Source organism: Anguilla rostrata, chromosome 2 (genome assembly GCF_018555375.3).
Source record: "Anguilla rostrata isolate EN2019 chromosome 2, ASM1855537v3, whole genome shotgun sequence".
Classification (NCBI taxonomy): Eukaryota; Metazoa; Chordata; class Actinopteri; order Anguilliformes; family Anguillidae; genus Anguilla; species Anguilla rostrata.
The window spans coordinates 12,895,013-12,914,265 of record NC_057934.1 but is presented as its reverse complement, the minus strand read 5'-3'; the positions used below and the strand labels follow the sequence as shown (position 1 = coordinate 12,914,265).

General features: G+C 38.2%; 1 protein-coding gene across 8 annotated transcripts in view; it reads left to right on the top strand.

Moving 5' to 3' along the window:
- Positions 1-2,247: 2,247 nt before the first annotated feature.
- chrm3b (cholinergic receptor, muscarinic 3b) overlaps positions 2,248-19,253 on the top strand; it is an 82,288-nt gene continuing 65,282 nt past the window's right edge. For 2 of the 8 annotated variants that reach the window (XR_010328135.1, XM_064320517.1), the window contains exon 1: positions 2,248-2,501. The gene's annotated coding sequence lies outside the window, so the exon portion shown is untranslated. Of the gene's footprint in view, positions 2,502-2,853; positions 3,440-19,253 lie in introns of those variants that run through there. The other 6 variants (XM_064320510.1, XR_010328147.1, XR_010328143.1 and 3 more) reach the window with 6 other exon arrangements.

The following is a 19,253-nucleotide window of genomic DNA, read 5'->3' as shown; positions in this document are numbered from 1 at the left end:
TTTTCTGTCTCTCCCCTAGAGGGCAGAAAAAAGTGTCAAATTAAAATGTAAGCATTCAGCTGGAAATAATTAAATATAACCATAAGATATGCCCTTTTTAAGTATTGCTAAGCTTATTTCCTTTGAGATTCTGAGATTTAATTTTTTCTGAGCTGTTTTGCTTCAATGTGTTTTGGCTTTTGAATTTTTCATAGGAACATCGAAAGATTTTTTTTTCTCAAACTACGAATACAACATGTCGAATGCCACTGAATCCTTTTCACAGTGTTTCAATTTGTATATCATGATGCCAATGAAAATGCAAGATGGGACTTTTCACTGTACATCGGTCTGTGCACTATAATGCACTGTATGAGTCTGTGCAATATAGTTGTTTCAGTAAAAATATCCTGTATTGGTTGTTTAAAAAACAAATATTTTCCAAAAATATATTGTTCATGTGGACTAGCTTTAATTGGCATAATGCTAAACAATGGAGATTGGCAGTGTTCATCTAACATATGCTGTTTGCTGTCTTATAACAGATAAATGAAATCGTGCAGGCCCTTTGTATTGAGCAGCCCAAAAGCCCTATCTTTCCCGTAAATAATATGTTTATGTGTCTATAAATATGTTTAATATGTTGTTTTGTGCTGAAAATTAAGACATCAGTATCACTTACATCCTTCCTTTTCTCTAATGCATGAGCATAGGCACCAGATTTATGACTCCATGCAACTCCTGGCATGTTTTTCCCCTTACCTTCAATGAGCCATCACACTGCACCTTGACAATAATGTAAGTGGCTTTACTTTTCTGGAATTGTACATTTTTCGTAAAGATTTAAGCTCAAACTTAGTGTACGCCCCTCATTTTGTCACTGTCTGCTTCCAATGCAAGAGGATGCATTTTCAATCTGCTTCTGCCCCCTCTGTGTGTTAGCATGTAGCCCATGATTCTCTAAAATGGTTATTAAGTCAAATTATTCAAATTACACAAACCAGTTTAGCACACAAAGAGTAGGTTATGTGTACAGTTTATGAAATCATTTCACAGCCGGAATTTGGAAATACAAACTGCACACAGAGGAGAGCATCTTGGCTATGTACAATGTTGCATGAAGTTGCGCTCCAAACACATGACAATATATTTAATATACCTCATTTCATATATGGCTAGCACCAACTATAGAAAAAGTATGTGAAAGCATATTACATTTGACATTTAATGCGACATTTGAATGGGCTACCCCCCACAGGAGCATCAACATTATTTTGCCCAGCCACACCACGATTTTACATGTTATCCATTGAAAGCAGTGTAGCATGATGGGTAGCGAACTGGCCTTATAAGTCAAAAGATTGTGTGTTTGATTACCAGCTGGCATACTGCCATTGGACCTTGGAGCAAGGTACTTAACTTGAATTACTTAATTAAATAAAACTATTCACCTGGAAATGGATTGTATGCAAACCTGGAAATGGATTGTATGCAAACCTGGAAATGGACTGCATGCAAACATACAATCTGTGTAAATAGCAAGTGTCTGCTGAAATTGAATGGAATACAATCTTAATAGTTAAGCAATAACCCCAGACAGGCAGAGGTATATCACCAATTACTCCACAGCTATTAACCAGTCCGATTGTGAGATGTGCCTTACCCATTTCATAATTGGTGTTATACCCCCTCAGACTTTTGCAATGGGAGCAGCATGAAATAATTATTGGGGCTCATAACCATTTGCAGATTTGAAGACTAAGAAATTAACAATTACACATAGTAAACTGCAATTGAACTATATTTTGTTAATTAAGTAATATGGTTAAAAGTGTTTTTTCACTCACAGTATATAGTCAATACTCTATCAAAGCAGATTACCATTTGAAACGTGACTATTTTTTATTTTTGATTGACTAATCATGATTTTATCCTCAATGGTTAGTAACTCAAAAATAAGTGTATGTCCTTAATGAAAAGCTTTTTGAAATAAACTAATAGCTTAATACTCTGTGTGTGTTTCTCATAACTGTATACTCACATTATGAATTCAAATGTTTATTTATTAAATACATTTTAGCATTCCTATCCTCTCCAGCAATACAGTGATTTTCAGACCCATTAGAGCTTGTAATTGGCCGCTCATCTTTTTAAACATTAAAGAGAGCCACTTTATTTGATCAGAATCATGTGTGGAAAACTGCTGTGTATATAGCTTGTTGTAGCTTAGTTTTTTTAACAACCATTTAAATGACTTCCCACAGAAAAGTGAAAACAGACTGTTGAGTCTTGCCAGGAATGCCTATCACTGGCCAACATTGAATTGGTGGGAGTAGCTCTGGTATCTGGATTTAGCTTTGACTCTTAATTATTTCTGGAGCTTTTGTTCTATCAGTGGCAAACCCAGGTGTTCACCAGCAGTAACTTTAATGTTCAAGATGAAGGCAACAAGGGCTGATTTAGACAGTAGACATGACTAAAGACTAACCACTTGAAATCGCAGTACTGCATGATGAATATCTGTAAGTTGTTTCTTCAAAATCAACTCGCATCACAAACATTAGAACTGTTTTCAGTGTCTGTCAGGTTTGAATTGACACAAACATGTAAATGCATGTAAAGTAAATGTTTTATTCAGGGAAAACAGTTTTTATTCTGGAGTTTACATAATCTTCTGTAAATGGTAAATGGACTGCATTTATATAGCGCTTTTATCCAAAGCGCTTTACAATTGATGCCTCTCATTCGCCAGAGCAGTTAGGGGTTAGGTGTCTTGCTCAAGGACACTTCGACATGCCCAGGGTGGGGTTTGAACCGGCAACCTTCCGACTGCCAGCCAATCGGTCTTACCTCCTGAGCTATGTCGCCCTATCTCCACATAGATATTTTGAGGTGACTGCTTCTTGCTTTTTAACTAGATTCCCCTGCAAAGACACAAAAGTGTAGCTGCTAATATGTTGATGAATTTCACTGGATGGTTGCCAGCACCATCACTACTACTACTACATATAATGACAGTATAGTGCATATAATGAAAGAAAATGAGTATCTCAACTGTTATAAACTCGCTCAACTCAAAACCCATGTATGAGCGCGCAACAGAACGATTGAAGAGACTGAAACAGCTAGCTATCCACCTATATCCTGATAGCTCTTAACATGGTTGACTTGTGAATAGTATTCCACCTGCCGGAATACGTCACTGTCACCTTGGCCAATCACGCTACTGCAGTGAAAAAAGCATTTTCTCGGCGCTCTTGGAAATTCCACTGGTGCTTTAATTAATGAATGGGAGAGGATGAAGGACCTGGCCGCTGCACAACCGGAAATCTGAGAAAGGGACTTGGTTCAACAGAAGTGAACTGCAATTTTATGGGACGAGTGGATCTAACAAGAGTGGACCGAGTCATTAACCTTATTGCTAGTGGGTGTACTCACACTTTTTTTACGTCTCCAAAAGGTAAGCAGTTTTAAGAAAAAACAAGACATACAACCATGCTGTGCTGTGAAACGAGGAAAGACGGTAGCGGATGATTCTCCTAGTATGAATGTGGGTGGTTTGAGGACAATGCAGTCTGCACCGCATCTTTGGTTTTGGGTCCATGATATAATTTGGTTATTTGTGAGTTAATTTGAGTTTAAGTTTATTTGTGAGCTTGAGCTGTCATACTCTAAGCCTCTAAATAGTCGAGGATAAGCTACAAGTACAGGTAATTGCGGTCATTACTTTTGAATAATTGTTGTCTCAGTTTATCTCGTTCATCGTATTTCATGAGATAAACTAGCATGAAAACTGTATGGAGTATTTATTTTTATTATAATTTGTTGTTTGTTGTCCTTAGTCCTCTTTATTCCCTCCTGCTATATAGTCCGTGTGAATGAAGTGCGCAAAGTACACAAACCGAAATTGCTTCGCTAAATAAGTTGAAAATAAATGCTCTCACTTCTTCAAACGTGTTACATGTTAAATCGCTGATTATTTGGGTAGTATAGTCATTTCGATGTACTCTCAAATATCAATGGTACATCTTATGACATATCGGTACTTTTCGTCGATTGAGGTTAATCAGACTCACCGCATCTAAATAATTTCAGAAACTGTATCCTGTGAACTACTGCAATAGTTTTTCGATTATTCTTATGAAACGACCCTATGTGGATACGACAATTATCATCTGCCAATCGGCAACAAGTTTAGAGAATTCCTGCTGGTTTATATTACGCGCGCATTATTTCATTATTTATATGAGGGTTAAATGATTGAAATCTTAATTGACTCTGGCTACGATGTGTGGCAAGATAAGATCATTTCCTTTCAAAATGTCCTTACTTGGTATCAGGACAATGCGCCTGGTGCGCACACATGTAAAGTAAGCAAGGTCGAAAGAATGCTAGTGTACTGTTATGACTTATGTTATCAGAGATTTCAGCCAAAATCTGACCCACGTTGTGGAATGCTTGAATGTAGCAAGACGAACTGAACCACCGTCCGTTATCATCGTATCCTATGTTCAATAGAAAACGTGAATCATAGTAATGTTTGGATTTGCATGTGATATGACTCATCAGAGATTCTGGATACCAAATAGCCTGTACGAATCCATACGGACACCTGAACCTAATGTATATTCCAATACTGTTTAACATTAGCTACCTGAACTAGACGATATCAATAAGCACTTTTTAAATTGTCTCGTGAGTTTCCATAAAGTGGATCTAAGTTAAGTTGCACAGATATAATATGCTACAATGATAACTTTTCCTGGAATCATGCCATTAAAATCCCTGTTGAACCATTTTGCCGCGTACCGTAACAAAAAACACCAATACGTTGCCTTCAGTTTCTCTATCCTGCATCTGTGGTAGCTTGATAATTATTCTGTTGTGCAAGTGTTACATTGGTGCTCGGAAAATGACTGCGCAAAAATGAGGAATTGCACCCTGAAATCTGCGCAATGACAATACATAGGCCTTTATCGCATGATAATACTAATTGCGCTCCCTTTTTCAAAATGTTTCATGGTCCCCTTTTACTCTGCAACAGCAATTGCGCTTGTACATTTCCATAATTACATTTACAAAAAGTACATCATTTTATTTTCTACAGCAGATGAATAATGCTTTCATATTTTCTTTTGCAAAACTTCAATTAAAGTCTAATAGAAGATTTTAGACTTTTTTTTTTACCCCCACATTACCCTCACAGCTTAGTGAATGATTGGATTCCATGTTCCAGTGTCATAAAGTCCCCAAAAAGCAGCAACTGTTTGCATTTCCATAACCTACAGCTTACAGCAACTAGCTAAATGCATTTCTACAGAGCCATCATTGATTCATCATCTTTGTCTGGGGACGGTTCATGCAGAACAGCTGGTTTACTGGGGTTGCCAAAGGCGTTTTGGCATGGGAAGGTTTCAGCAAACAAGCCTTGCCTTTTAAGTTCAAAATAAAAATCGAAAGTTTCATTTATTTTCAGATTTTCTAGAAATGGATACATAATTCATGATTTAATACCCAAAATATTATTTCACAAAAATAGTGAGTGATTTTCCTTCATTTGACATCAGTCCCGTTTTTATGGAACTTCTTGTCAGCAGTGCCATTCACAATTTCCCCAAAGCTATTTCTCATGGCATGATTCGGGGGCCCATTGTTGCGGTGACAGCTTTTGTGTGAATTGCACCGATAAGCCCTCGTGCTCTTCCGGCCTGACACACTGCACCACCAAGAGATATACGGGGGGTGGAGGGGGGCACCCGTTTACCTCGTTTGACAGATAAGGGTTTTTTTTTCCTTCATCTTTCCAGCGGGCCAGTATGAGCACGCCGGTATGTCCCCCGTTTGAAGGCGGAGCCCGCTTCTGAGCGGGAGGTCTTGATGTTCGCAAAAGTGATTATGCGGATGGCAGCACAAGTCAAAGACCTGATCTTTGTGTTCATCAGTATTCATTAAAATTCAGGTGCAACACTCAAAATTGCAGTTATCACAATAGGGGACTCGCTAATAGACAGTTGAGGCAACCCGAATGTGGACTGTTCAGTAAATATCTTTCTTTATTATTTTCAAACAGAAAATTGTGTTGAAAGCCATTTCTTTGTATTCAGTTACTGGTGAAATGGATTAAAGATTTGACAGATGATAATTATTTACACATTTATTAAATATGAGTAAGAACTTAAGGCACAATGTTAAGGCACAGTCAAGCTGGCTACACACGTAAACCAAACTGGACATATTCACTGCTAGAATGTTCATTACAGTCAGTAGCTATGCATTACAGTGTAAATAGTTGTCTCTGTGACTGAACTGCTTTAACTAAATCATTAACACAATCACAGCATCGAGGCAAATATTTATGATGAACTTTATGCTGACTGCAATGTGAAAAAGTAGGAATGATTAATTATTGGGTAAAAAAAGAATAAAAAACAATGCAAATACTTGCATCTCTATTAAATCACATTGTGTATTGTAAACCTTCTTTGTGCTCAATTAAATTGCTTCTAAGTCTATGTTCAAGTCTAGCTCTTATCATTAGGTTTACAGCCATTTACAGTAATACTTATTCAGTAACTGTTTTCATTCCAAAAGGCACCTATTAGAGAAAGACAAGCAGGCGTTATATTATTGGGACAAACTTCTGTTATCATTTTATTGTCCATTAACATTACTGTCTGTTATCATTCCAGTATGTATTTTAGTCCAAGCCAATGTCATATACTTGTGATTCATAGAACTGCTTTCCCTGCTTTATGCAGAAAAAGGGTTATAGTTATTTATATGGTTGTAGATATTTGAATAAGTACTAGTAATTTATTGAAAAGTGAAAGAGTATGGCTTTAAAAGGGTTATTGTATGTCATGCAGACAGAAAACCTTTCAGAGTCACTTCATTCATCTCGTGCCACATATCTGTATTTTTCCAACGCTGCCGCGTTTCACATTTTTTCACTTGTGTAGATAAGACATGGGCTACGCGATACGATCTCAATGGGACCCCCTTTCATAAGGTCAATGTCATATCGCACAGCCTAAGGCTTAAGAAGGACCCAATCAAATCTCAGCAGGAAAATAAAATAATAAGCTTGGCGTGCGTGCGCTCAATACATTGCATTAGGGCCGGGACATTTGCCGAATGCCAAATTCTGCGTCTTCAGTTGTCTTGGGGATAACGTGTCTTAACGGTTTTCAGCGAAGGCTGATAGTTTACCAGCGTGCACGCCCACCTGCTGGAATTAAAATACAGAAGGCGTTGTGGCTCCCGCTGCGGATCATGAACAATTTCAGGTAGCTTATCGGGGCGGCACGCTGTGTGATGTCGAGACACTTGATGAGACCTGACAGCATGGTGGCAAGGGGATTCACCACAGAGTATAGATTAAATGAAGACGAGCATCCTCCAGCAGAAGAACGTGTGAAAAGAGCCCTTTAAATTGCAGGAGCTGACACAAAAAAAGGGAATGTTGTATTCACAGCGCGTTAGCCAGGACGCTCATATTTTAGTGTGGGGCTGATGAAACTGGCTTCTTTGCTTTCACCGTTCTTCCATTCCCGCATTACAGCAGCGACAGGCTCGCGCGTATCCCCCGCGAGTGTGCCCTGTTAGCCTCTTCAAGAATGACAGATGGACTGCTTCTTGTTTGAAGGGGAATAGAAATAAACACTCCACTAGAAACAAGTTAACGAGTTCTGCGTGCGAGCTATTGTTTATTTTAGCGTGGTATTTTTAGTCTTTAATATTTTGTGGCATGGCCATATTTCAGAAGTTTTTCATGATTGCTTAGCTTAGATCTATTGCCGATACCTGTTTCTAGGGGTAAATATGCACTGTACATCTGAGCTTTTTAGCACAGTGAAATGGCATATTTTATTTTAATTGCTGGCGACCTTCTTTTCACTTGGTGAAGATTGGATAATTTCCAAGGTACTGGCTTTTGAAGTGTCTCTTATTTGAAGTTCTCTCTCAGTCAGGGATTAGCACTGTGGTTTGTTTTCATATTTTCTGTGTTCTTTATGACGTGTGAAAGAACCAATAGAAGCACCCGGGCTTATTCCACTTAGTTTGCCATGGACTTTTGCTAATGTGGAAATGACCGTAGATCTGAAATGTATTTCTTCATGAGATTGCCGCCAGACTGATGGACACGGGCCATTTCGTCCGTATGAAATCTTTGTTTCTCTCCTCTCATTACTACATTGCTGCGACATCTTGTAGGACTGGAACGATCCAAGGTTAGCATTTGACTTAATAGAGCCTGTGAGCTGGTGCCAGTGAGCTGTTCTGGTTGTATACAACCTTCATAGACAGCATGATGAAGTAAACTAATGAAGTCCCCTGACCAGGCAGGTTGTAGTCCTGCCAGCTGCTGCTTGGCAGTTTCAAACAACATGTTTGGGCAGTTTTTTCACAATTCTGCGGTACATAGCAGCATTAACTACTTTAGGTGGGTAACTGTTAAGCATATAGTTAAATTCAAAAGTATTGGGGCAGTGACACAATTTCTGTAGTTCTGGTTCTGTACTCCAGCACATTGGATTAGAAATAAAACAATGAATGGAGTGGAGTTAGTGTTATGGCTTGGGCATGTATGGCTGTCACTGGAAGTGCCTCACTTGTCTGCACTGATGATGTAACTGCAGATGGCAGCAGCAGGATGACTTGTGAAGTATACAGAAACATTTGTTCAACATCCAACCAAATGCCTCAAAACTCATTCAATGCCGCTTTACCTTGCAGTGGAACAAACATACTGCTAAAGCAAGCAAGGAGTCTTTCAGGGACAAAAAATGTAATATTCTTGACTGGCCATGTCAATCACTCATCCTACATCCAACTGAACATGTGTTTCATTTGCTGAAGGCAAAACACTCCAGAAACAAACAGGAACTGAAGATAGGTGTAGTATAGGCCTGGCAGAGCATCACAACAGAAGATACCCAGCATCTGGTCGTGTCTATGGGTCACAGACCTTAATTCCTACACAGAAGACCCAATATGCATGTAAATACCCTCATATTAAAGCTGCCAGTCTGTGCTTTAATCTCATATTTGCTGTTTTATTTAAAATCCAGTGTGCGACAGTAAAGAGCCAAAACAACAAAAAGTATGTCACTGTCTCGATACATTTGCATGTAACTGTATATTTAAATATTTATAAGTAAAGTGTTTTGAAGGTAAGTATTTTGACATTATTGGTTGGCATTCATATATGCTGTATCTTGCCAGTTATTTAGTGTGATGTTACTGGTATCAGAATTAGAATACAGTATATCTGTGTTTCTATACCTGATCATTGAAGAGTACGCCATTAATCATTCTGGGAAGATTTCCTGGCATGTGAATTCATCTCTTAACTATAGCTGAACACAATAAAACATATTCGCCTTCAGATGTCAATGTTAAAGAATGGCAAATGAATCTCAGCAGCAGCTGTTAAATCCCCAGTATTTTTATCCAGGGAATCCCGGTTTTCCAAACCTCAAAAAAAAAAAACCAGCCAACTGTCTCACACATTTCCATTTTAATAGAATTCAGGCAGTTCTGTCAAGCCTGTGTGTAAGTGTGGGTGTGTGTAAATGTGTGAGTGTGAGTGTGTGTAAATGTGTGAGTGGAAGTGTGCATGTGTGTGTGTATGTGTGCGTGTGCATGCGTGTGCGTGTGCATGCGTAGAAAACGGCAGCTTATGGTATGCATACATTGCAGCTTGCCAAATTTTGGGCTTTTATTCTTGTACAAAAGTTTTCAAATATCAAGTGGTGTTGTCATGGTATTTTAACAGCCCTGAGAATTTTCCCTCTTCCTTGTTTGAACTTTAAGTGCTGCTTAAAGACGAAGGAAGAGTGTCCCAGGAAAGCCAGGCCATGTCAGAGACGTATGCTTTTAATGACTTTTTAAAGACTGATTCCCATTTAAATATAAATTAGTTTGGGTTTGGACACCATTTTTGAACTTTGTTAGAGAATACCAGCTGTCGTCCTCTTCCAACTTCATTCAAGAATTTTTTACTGACGTAAAGTCTCTTCAAGTGAATCTCATCTAATTAGGAGTCCTTTAGCTGTGTTTACATTTTCCAAGATGTGAGGTGCTGGACTGTAAATGACTGAAATCTGTAAACTGTGAGCTGCTTGTAAAACATTGTCAGCAACTTTGTGATTATTAAAACCTGGAACAGCTCAGAATTTTCCTCTGTTAAGTAGGCCCATTGTGTTATGTACATCCTGTCTAATTTTGCATTGCACTTTGTACTGTAAAATAGCGAACATTTAATGAAAGCTTTGTCATTTGCAAAGTACTCTTCTTTTTGGCATAAATCCACAAAGAAAGATGGTGTAAGATAAATAACAAGAACATAACCTGTCTTAAAGAAAACGTAAGAATGTTTTCCATCTGTAATGTGCACATCCCTCGTGTAAAGATTATTTATTTTTGAATCTCGCATTACATGGTCAATCGGCAGAGGTTTCATAAAGATACTGTTGCCTTTTCAGATACCAAATGTGGGTATACTGCTGAGCAATGTTTTTAAATTGCAACATTTTAATTCATTTTCTGGTCATTCTTTCCAGCCTAGTATTTCTTCAATTAAAATGTTAATAGTGACTGATGGACATTAGAGACAAGGTTTGTACTTGTTGGCTGAAGATGAAGGTTTTTTTGGACACGAACATGCAGTGTAATGGAATATATTTTTACTTTATGCTTTTTATTTTAATCTGCTCAGGCCTCCTGGGACTTGTCCTCAACTCCTCCTGGTGAGCAGTAGAGCAAAATGTTTGCATTTTTGTCTATTTTTGACTCTGTGATTTAGCAAGAATTTAAAATGTGGACAAGAAATAATTATGGTGAAGTATGTGTTGGAACAAGAAGGGAACACAACTGTATGGCATTTCTAATTGTTAATTAAAAATAATAATTGTGACTAAACAAGGTTCATATAGTACATTTCTCTGAAAGTTCTATTCATACATTATTTTATATCATGCAATGCAGGTCTTTTCAGTTAAACAATTTGTAGTAATGAGAACTGGAAACATCACAGAACGCCGTTCTCTGAGTAATAAATTCTCCCAGCGTTAATTACACTACCTCTTTAGAAGTGAGAATTTTATGCAAGGATCAGTGTGTGATTACATGCTTTGGAGAAAGCAGGCTCAGTAGTTCACAACATAAACACACATAAATCACTGAGTCTCATAGAAAGAGGTACCGCATACTCTTCAAGCATTTGAACTCTTTAGCATGCCATGTTAAGTATTCATCTAACCATACAGTTTATCTGTGTGTCAATCATTTTCACCTTATGCCCCAGGCTTAAAGACACCCTACAGAAGACTATTTAAAGTGGGTGTGTTTTTCTAGCATTGTTTTAGTCCTGAATGGCCTATCCACTTCGCACCACTATTAACAGCGGTGCTGTTTCAGAGACATGGAAGATTATATGTATGCTGCATGTGTTAGCTTCCCCTCCTCTTCCTCAGGCTTCATGCAAATAATCAATAAGTACTTTAACATTCATCTGTCTGCAGAATGGGAGAAAGTGCTAAACTTCCCTTATATGACAATGGCTCCAGTGCAGCTCTGTTGGAGTCAGGTGTAATCCCCGCTAATGCGGACAGACAGCACCCAGAGCAATGTTGACTGCACGGCTGCCAAGCACACAATGGTGCCTTCTTTCCACACACTTACCAAAGGCTATCCCTCTCACTGTTGTCAAGGGGTCATTCCTCTTGGATTTTGTCTGGAGCAACCGCTGTCTAACTTTGCTCCCCTAAGCCAAATTGTAGCGCCCGTGAACAGGCGTGCAGTTGCTGACGGCTTCCATATGTGGTCGTTCAAACCACCCATATCCAATACTTTCATCTCCCCTGCTTTCCAAATTTGGGGTTCTCTTCTCCTTGGTGGTAGACGAATCAGTATTAATCATTCCACTCCACACATCAATGTGTGTAGTATCAGATTGCCTCCCGCAGATCCATGGCTTTGTGAGTAATTCAGTAAAATAAAGTCATCTTAAGTGTTGGCCCATTCTTTAAATGTTATTTGCTTAAATATTAAGGGTATTTACTTAATGTTTTTCTTAATGTTTGGCATGGTTTTCTGGGATCAGTTAGGATCAGTTAACCAGCAAATTAATCTATGTATAGCACTCTAATCAGGGTAGCCCAATGGAAGCTATTTTAAAAGTGTCGGGGGAAGTTTCACAGGAAAGTGTTTCGTTCACAGGAAAGGAACAGGAAAGTGTTTAGTTGAAAGGAAAGGAACATTACATTGGAATTTTAAAAGGAGGAAAAATCTCAGAAAATGTGTGAGTGAGCGACAATAAAATTTTATGTTGTTTAAATATACAGTAATGTGTATCTGGCAACATTTGTTATGCCACCCGATTAGTCCCGATTCTACAGTTAGCTTTTTATTCTACAGTGTTCATATATGGGATTAATACTTTTCATAGTACATAAAACATTTTCTCTGCTGGGAACAGATGCACGTTGTCCCAGGAATCCCAGGATACTGGGCTTGATTTTATGGCGTAGGCTACCAGCAAAACACGTTGGTCATATTTCAATAAGCTGGACTAAATTATTTTTCCTTGACATACTGTATCTGCCAGTATTTATCAGGTACACAGCAGCCTTGCTCATACACCTATTGTATACATTTACTTTTTAATATTCGAGAGTAGTAACAACTAGGTAACATGCAACCAAAAGAAGTTTGATCTAAAAATCACTTGCCACCCTCAGATAATTGTTTTACTTTGAGACATCTAACAAAGGAAGCAGGCTGTATTAATGGGGTGCTAATGCACCTTTGGTTTAGAACTGGGGCCCTTCTATGCACTTGCCACTCCATTACATCTCTTTGCTTATCCACTTCTTGAATTTAATGTAAGTATGGTACATATATGTCAGTATTTTTCCAGCAGTTACAAAAGGTCATGAGAATGTTTTTCAAGAGAAAGATTTTTTTTTACTCTAGTTGTGTTACTCTAAGATGTTGTGTCTAACATGTCTGTGTGTTTGTGTTCTCCTGCTCTGTTCTGCTGGCAGACCTCCAGATCCATATAATGTTTTACATTCTATTTGTTTATGTATTTGTTAGTCATTATTGGGTGCTAAAGGAAGCCTACTGTATGTATGTATGGAAATCAATTGAGTTGTGTGGGTAAGGTTAGCAGAACGGTTTTGTCTATGAGAAGCTTCTACCCTCCACCAGCATTGGCTTTACTTTCCTCAAATTTCCCTGTGTTCCCCCCACTTCTCAGAGTAGTGGTTCAGAGCCACAGGAGAAAACATCTGAATGGCTAAGCCTTACAAATTTAAATTAAGGTTTTTATTTTTAATCCATTTATTCAATCCAATCCAAGTTTTTCGTCACTGCTGTAGGAATCCATTACACAGAATTAATGGGACCGCAGAGATAACTGTATTTCTTAAATCTTTGGTTTTTACTGTAATAGCCGTTTGAGCCGTAGAACTGGGCAAATAGTTTGAACCATAACCGGAAGTCGAAGTATCTCGAAGCCTCAAGCCGGCTGCTGAGGACGTGTCTGAAAGCCTGGCCAGCCTTGGCTGGCGTGCCCGGCACCAACTGGCAGTCCTTCCAAATGCTTAGCAAATTATACAATTTCACTTGGACATGGATGGGTCGTTTGCTTACAAAACGTAATTTGGCAGTGGAAGTAATGAATCATCTTCGACAGAGCCGGGAGAAGTATTTACACAAAAAAGCAAAGGAAGTGCTCTGGACACGGAGTGTGTTTTTTTTTTTTTTTTTTTGCACTACACCTCATTATGCGTCGTTCTGAATCCAAAAACTGAGCAGCAAAAAGTGGTTAAAAGTCTTGGTCAGCAAAGTATTGAATCACATGGCAGAGCTCCAGGAGAGAGGCAGGTTTCAGTTATTATGATAAATGAGTTGGTATGAGTTATCCGTGGTAAAGAACATACAGCAGCGCTTTTTTCACGATGCCATATTGCTATTGTTCAGTGATATTCATTGGTTGCGATTATTTACATATTAAATGTTCAGCTGTTCATTCAAGGGCAGTCCCCAAAATACCCTGAATGATAAAAAGTAATAACCTACGATAATAATACGTGTTATTTTATATAATTTCCATCCCTTAAATCCAAATTTCGTTCTTAGTCCCAGGGGAACCGAAGAAGCTTTTGTGGAAGGGAGGAGTGAATGTGATTTATATCAACTGAAATTAAATAACTGAAGAGTCAGTTACGGTGAGAATTTAAACTGTTCTGAGCTATCTCTGGCCATTTTAAATATAATGTAAAAGTGGAAAAATATGTACTCAAGTAATCATTTTACTTTCATAGACAGGCTTGAATGCTTCAAATAAGTAAACCACAAAGGGCCACATATAGTCTGCATTCATTCAAAATCAGTTTGGTTATCCTATTTCCTTTCTTTCCTTCAGTTTTGGAGGAATTGACAATGAGGTTGCACTGGGACATGTGTGAATAGTTGGTTGAGTGCTGTGCGCTTTATCATTGTCACTTCATCACATCGGTAATGTGTAGTAAAATGATTTTTATTTAATAGTCCCTCATTTTAAAAAATCGCAAAAGAAAGAATGCATTAACAAAAATGTTAAATTTTTCTTATGGGCACATTTAATCTTGTCATGTACAAAATGGAAGACCAGTTGCTGTGTAAATTCTAGCAAAAGAAATATGGAAATGCATACATTTCATTTCAGTACTAGTATTTTTTATAAACCTGCTCTGACCTTCTACTTTAAACCTTCAAAATATTGCAATAGTAATTTAGATTTAGTGGGCTGTAGGCTCATTTAAGGGTTATGGTATCTATGTTAAATGCTTTGCACATATGGTGACCTTCCATTTATCTGCTCAATTTTAAATTTGATTTAACAGTCAGAAAGTGGTTAACGTGCTTCCCTCATTTTGATTATTCATTTAAGAAGCATTACAATATCAGTACAGTATTATTAATATATTCAAAATCTTTTGAGTAGTGCAGGAAAGTAGTATAAGTTATTGTCTCCGGCAATATATCATATATCTTCAGGACCACATTTTCTCTGAAAATCTGAACTGGTTGGCTAAAACCATAATTAAGGGCTTTCTGGGTTATTTAAATATTTTGCAATCAAATTTTGGCAGTTTTTCTACTGTCGATGACCCTCTCTAAATATTCATTCCTTATTAAAATACAAGATTCATGATCAAAGTGTTCATAGGGGTGTTTAATTACACTGCTCTGGTCATTTTAGATGAGAAATCCTTGCATGCAGGAAATTATCATTTAGAGGAGAACACGGTATACTTAATCACCACGACCATTGAGTCAGGCCCACTGTAATTTATATTACAGGTAAAATGATCAGAATAACCAGGAAATTCAGTATAAGCCAGTCAGCATAGAGCATGTGATGTCTGTATGCTATGATGGATTAGGAATCAGGTTGTAGTTTTCTTGCATTTGGTTAGACATGCCTACTATTTCTAATGCATTTAGAAACATTTTTCAATTGGAATTCAATATAAAGCTTTTCATTATTGAAAGTAGTATAACTGTTACTTTACTTTGTATTGTTATGTGTGACGTTTTAATATAATGCTTACATTTCAATATAATTAAATACTAATGTATCCAATGGGTATGCACACATTTACCATGATTGTTATGCATGGCAGTATCTTTGTGGGGAAAAAAGTGGTCGTGCATAGCTATTTACAAGTATAATTTATGATTTTGTCATTTAACAAATGCTTTTTCTAAAGAAACTCATAAAAGTGGATTTCACATGGCAAGTAAGCACAACAAGAGCTAAATATAAACAAAGGAAATGAGTGGAGGACAGTACAAATGATTCAGCAGGGGGAAGGGATGAGAGAACAGCAGAGGTCAGGGTAGTGGGAGAGGGTGTGGGGTTTTTTTTTTACAGACAGAGGCTACGGGAGTAGACGTGGGGGAATTAGGAGAGGAGAGAGAATTACATGATATGGTGGTAGGAAATGTGAAGTGGTGATACTGTGTGGCGTTAGCTGCAGGTGTATCCTGACTCTGTGAACTCCACTGAATGCACTGTTTGCAAGTGTGCTCTCTCAGATTCTGTCAGATGACTAGTTTTTGTGTGATATCTTGGCTCCGTTTTGCAGATTCTGTAAACTACTGTGTCCTTCTGTTGAATCTCCCCATATGCTATACAAACACTTTCTAAAAATGAACTCTTGGATGTTCAATTCTTGGATGTTGATAATCTTCTTATTTGTTGTTTCAGAGTGTTCAGCCATGATGTTGCAGATTTACTGCTGGTTGGTTAATGTGTAAACAAAAAAAATATTTGCTACAGGAGTAGAAAATTATTATAGTAATGGAATTGTATGTATATGTGTGAGGGACATTATAGATCACAAATGATTAGTAGGCACAAATAATCAAAATAACAATTATTTAACAAGTAATTTCACAACCATTCACAATTTCAAGTAACCATTCACAACAAAAAAAACTAGATTGCATAATCAACTAATATTGGTGCACATAATTAACAAAAGTTTTCCCTGGCATTTGGGAAATATTTATTTACTTTTTGCTATTCAAAGCAATTTGTCAAATGACCGGCCTGTTAGTCACATCAGATTTGATTGGCTCAAATGGCCCTGCTATTTTACCAGAATGCTTTCAATGAAAAAACTCGATTATAATCTGACTGAGGGTCAAACAGTGCACATTTCATGCACATCCATGCTGTGGTGTGAATTTTTTTCATGACTTTTAATTTGCCTGCCCAGTTTGGAATGTCCGGTTGTATACTGCCACATATGTTGTTGCCAGCTGCTTCTATTAACACCCCAGCCAACAAGCCAAGCTGACACAGACATTAGTCTGAGGAAGACACTTTATGTGCTGCTTTAGCAGGCAGACCCATGACTGACCAGCGGGGGTCACTAGAGAGCATTGAGACCCGGATCCTGGCAGAATGGACCCTCTGTAAACCTAAGTGATGCTACTGGCTATCACATGTTGTCCTGCAGGGTTGCTGGCCACAATTGGCACTGGCATGGTCAGGATCCTAAAATATGGGGCCCATCCATCTGCTAGAACAGTGCATCACCAGGATGCAGCCCCATTGTTTAAATTTTATAGCAGTTTCTCTTAACTGGAATAAGAGAAGAATAAAGAACTCTTAGCATGTGTAGTTTGTTGACAGATCCTTACGATAGCCAGGATCAGGGCTGTTTTAGAGTGATAGAACTTTGTAGCTTGTGTGTGCTTTATGGAATAAGAGAAGAATAAAGAACTCTTAGCATGTGTAGTTTGTTGACAGATCCTTACGATAGCCAGGATCAGGGCTGTTTTAGAGTGATAGAACTTTGTAGCTTGTGTGTGCTTTAACTGGGAACTTAGGATGTTGCAGGCATGATGGCACCTCAGGTGAGATGAGGTTACCACAAACACTAGTTTCAGCAGTTTCATTCTTTTCCTTTTTTTGGCTTAGTTTTGTCCTTAAATATTGTTGGCATGTCTAATCATCTTCTGTCAGTGCATACAAGAATCCCCTGTTCTCTGAAGCTCACACTGTCAGTTGCTGCTGCTTTTCAATATGCAGTGCACCAACCGAGCTGCCAGGTCATTGTGTCGGAAGACTGGCCTTCATACTTGATTGACCAGAGGAGTTTCTCTTGTGCAATGAGACACCAACCCTGCGGACTGCATTGCTTCCTCTCTGGGGGACACAGTAATCAATTATGCACCTGCCCGCATGGTCAACATTGGCACTGTGAGGATGAGGATCAATAAATTCTCAGTTATGCTGTCGGTTTTCCAGCATAATATCCAAGCATTGTCTAGCAGTAGAAACTGAGACCAAGTGCAGTGGCGGAACCGTGCATCTTATGTGCTCACTAGGCCATTGTATCCAGGGCAACTTACGGCTTATGGCTCGCATTTGTATCAACAGTTTTGTCCATTTAAACAGTAGAGATTTGTCAATGTAATTGTAATGAAATATTTTTGGAAATTAACATGCTGCCTCTGGGTTTCTGTGTCACTGTGCTCCTCTGATACTGTAGGATGGAAGTAATAAAAAACAGAGGACCAAGAACATAGCCCTGACAGATGTCTTGTGAGGCTGGGGCCAGGTCAGACTTGCATTTACTCAGTGAAAAAAATGCCGTTTGGCAGAATAATAAGTGAATCATATTAATAATGCTCCTGGGATACAAATAGACTTTTTCCAATATATATTTTTATGACTGACAGTGTTCCTCTCAGTACTTAGATGTAGATTATATATCCCTTTTGGTTGATAATTGTTCAGATGGGAAGAATAAGGTATGAATAGGGCAAGTGTGGGCTGAGTCAAGTGAAGAAGTGTTGGGCCTTGATTTACTAGCCAGGCCAGAAATAGCAAAGTAGCAAAGTGAGTATACTGATGATGAAGCAGATTGAGAAACATTAAAGTAGCGGGCCATCTCTCATGTTCAAAAATGTGAAATAATGGCATGAATCTTCAAGATGAGCACATGATTTATTGTAGTCATTTTTGTTTTGGAAGAAGAGACGAAAACTTCTCGCTGATCCACGAAACCCGAAACTACAGCGTTATCAGCTGGCTTGAGAAGGGTATTTATAGTTGAGAGAGAGATTAAGGTTTTTGGGACTTGCTTTTCCTATTGTCAATAACACTAGATAAGTAGGTCCTGGCAGTAGTCCCAGCAGTCTTGCGAGATAAAGGATGGTGTTCATATGCCAGAAAATTGACATCTTTTAAAAAAAAATTTTTTTTTTACAAAAGGGCTGGAAGTGATGGCCTGCACTTTTCAGAGTGCTGGGCTCAAGTGTTCCTTATTTTCATTTTCTAAGGAAATGTCAAAACATTAATATATGAAAATGACCTCAAGTGAAAGGGTTTCACCTGCCCATTCCAAAAACCGATCCACTGGCAGATTTATTAGTGCAGATTTATAAATGCCTCGTAAAGCCACCCAAATACTTTTCCAGGGGTTTATCCTGTCATGGAGTGTGCCTACTGTGGGAGCCTTTTAAAAGAAGGATTTGGCAATACAAAAGAATTGATTCATCTCTGCTACACAGCCTTTGAGTTTGACACATGCAGGCTGAAAGGCACTATTATTTATCTATAACTTTTTACAAAAATCCCTTACCCAAGGGGCGAAGAGAGAATTCAAGAATAGTCTGCTGAATACAAATAAACTAGTAAAATATTTCTTGCATCCACCTAAAAACTGTATTTTCCAATAAACACAAATTCCTAGCCACTTTAT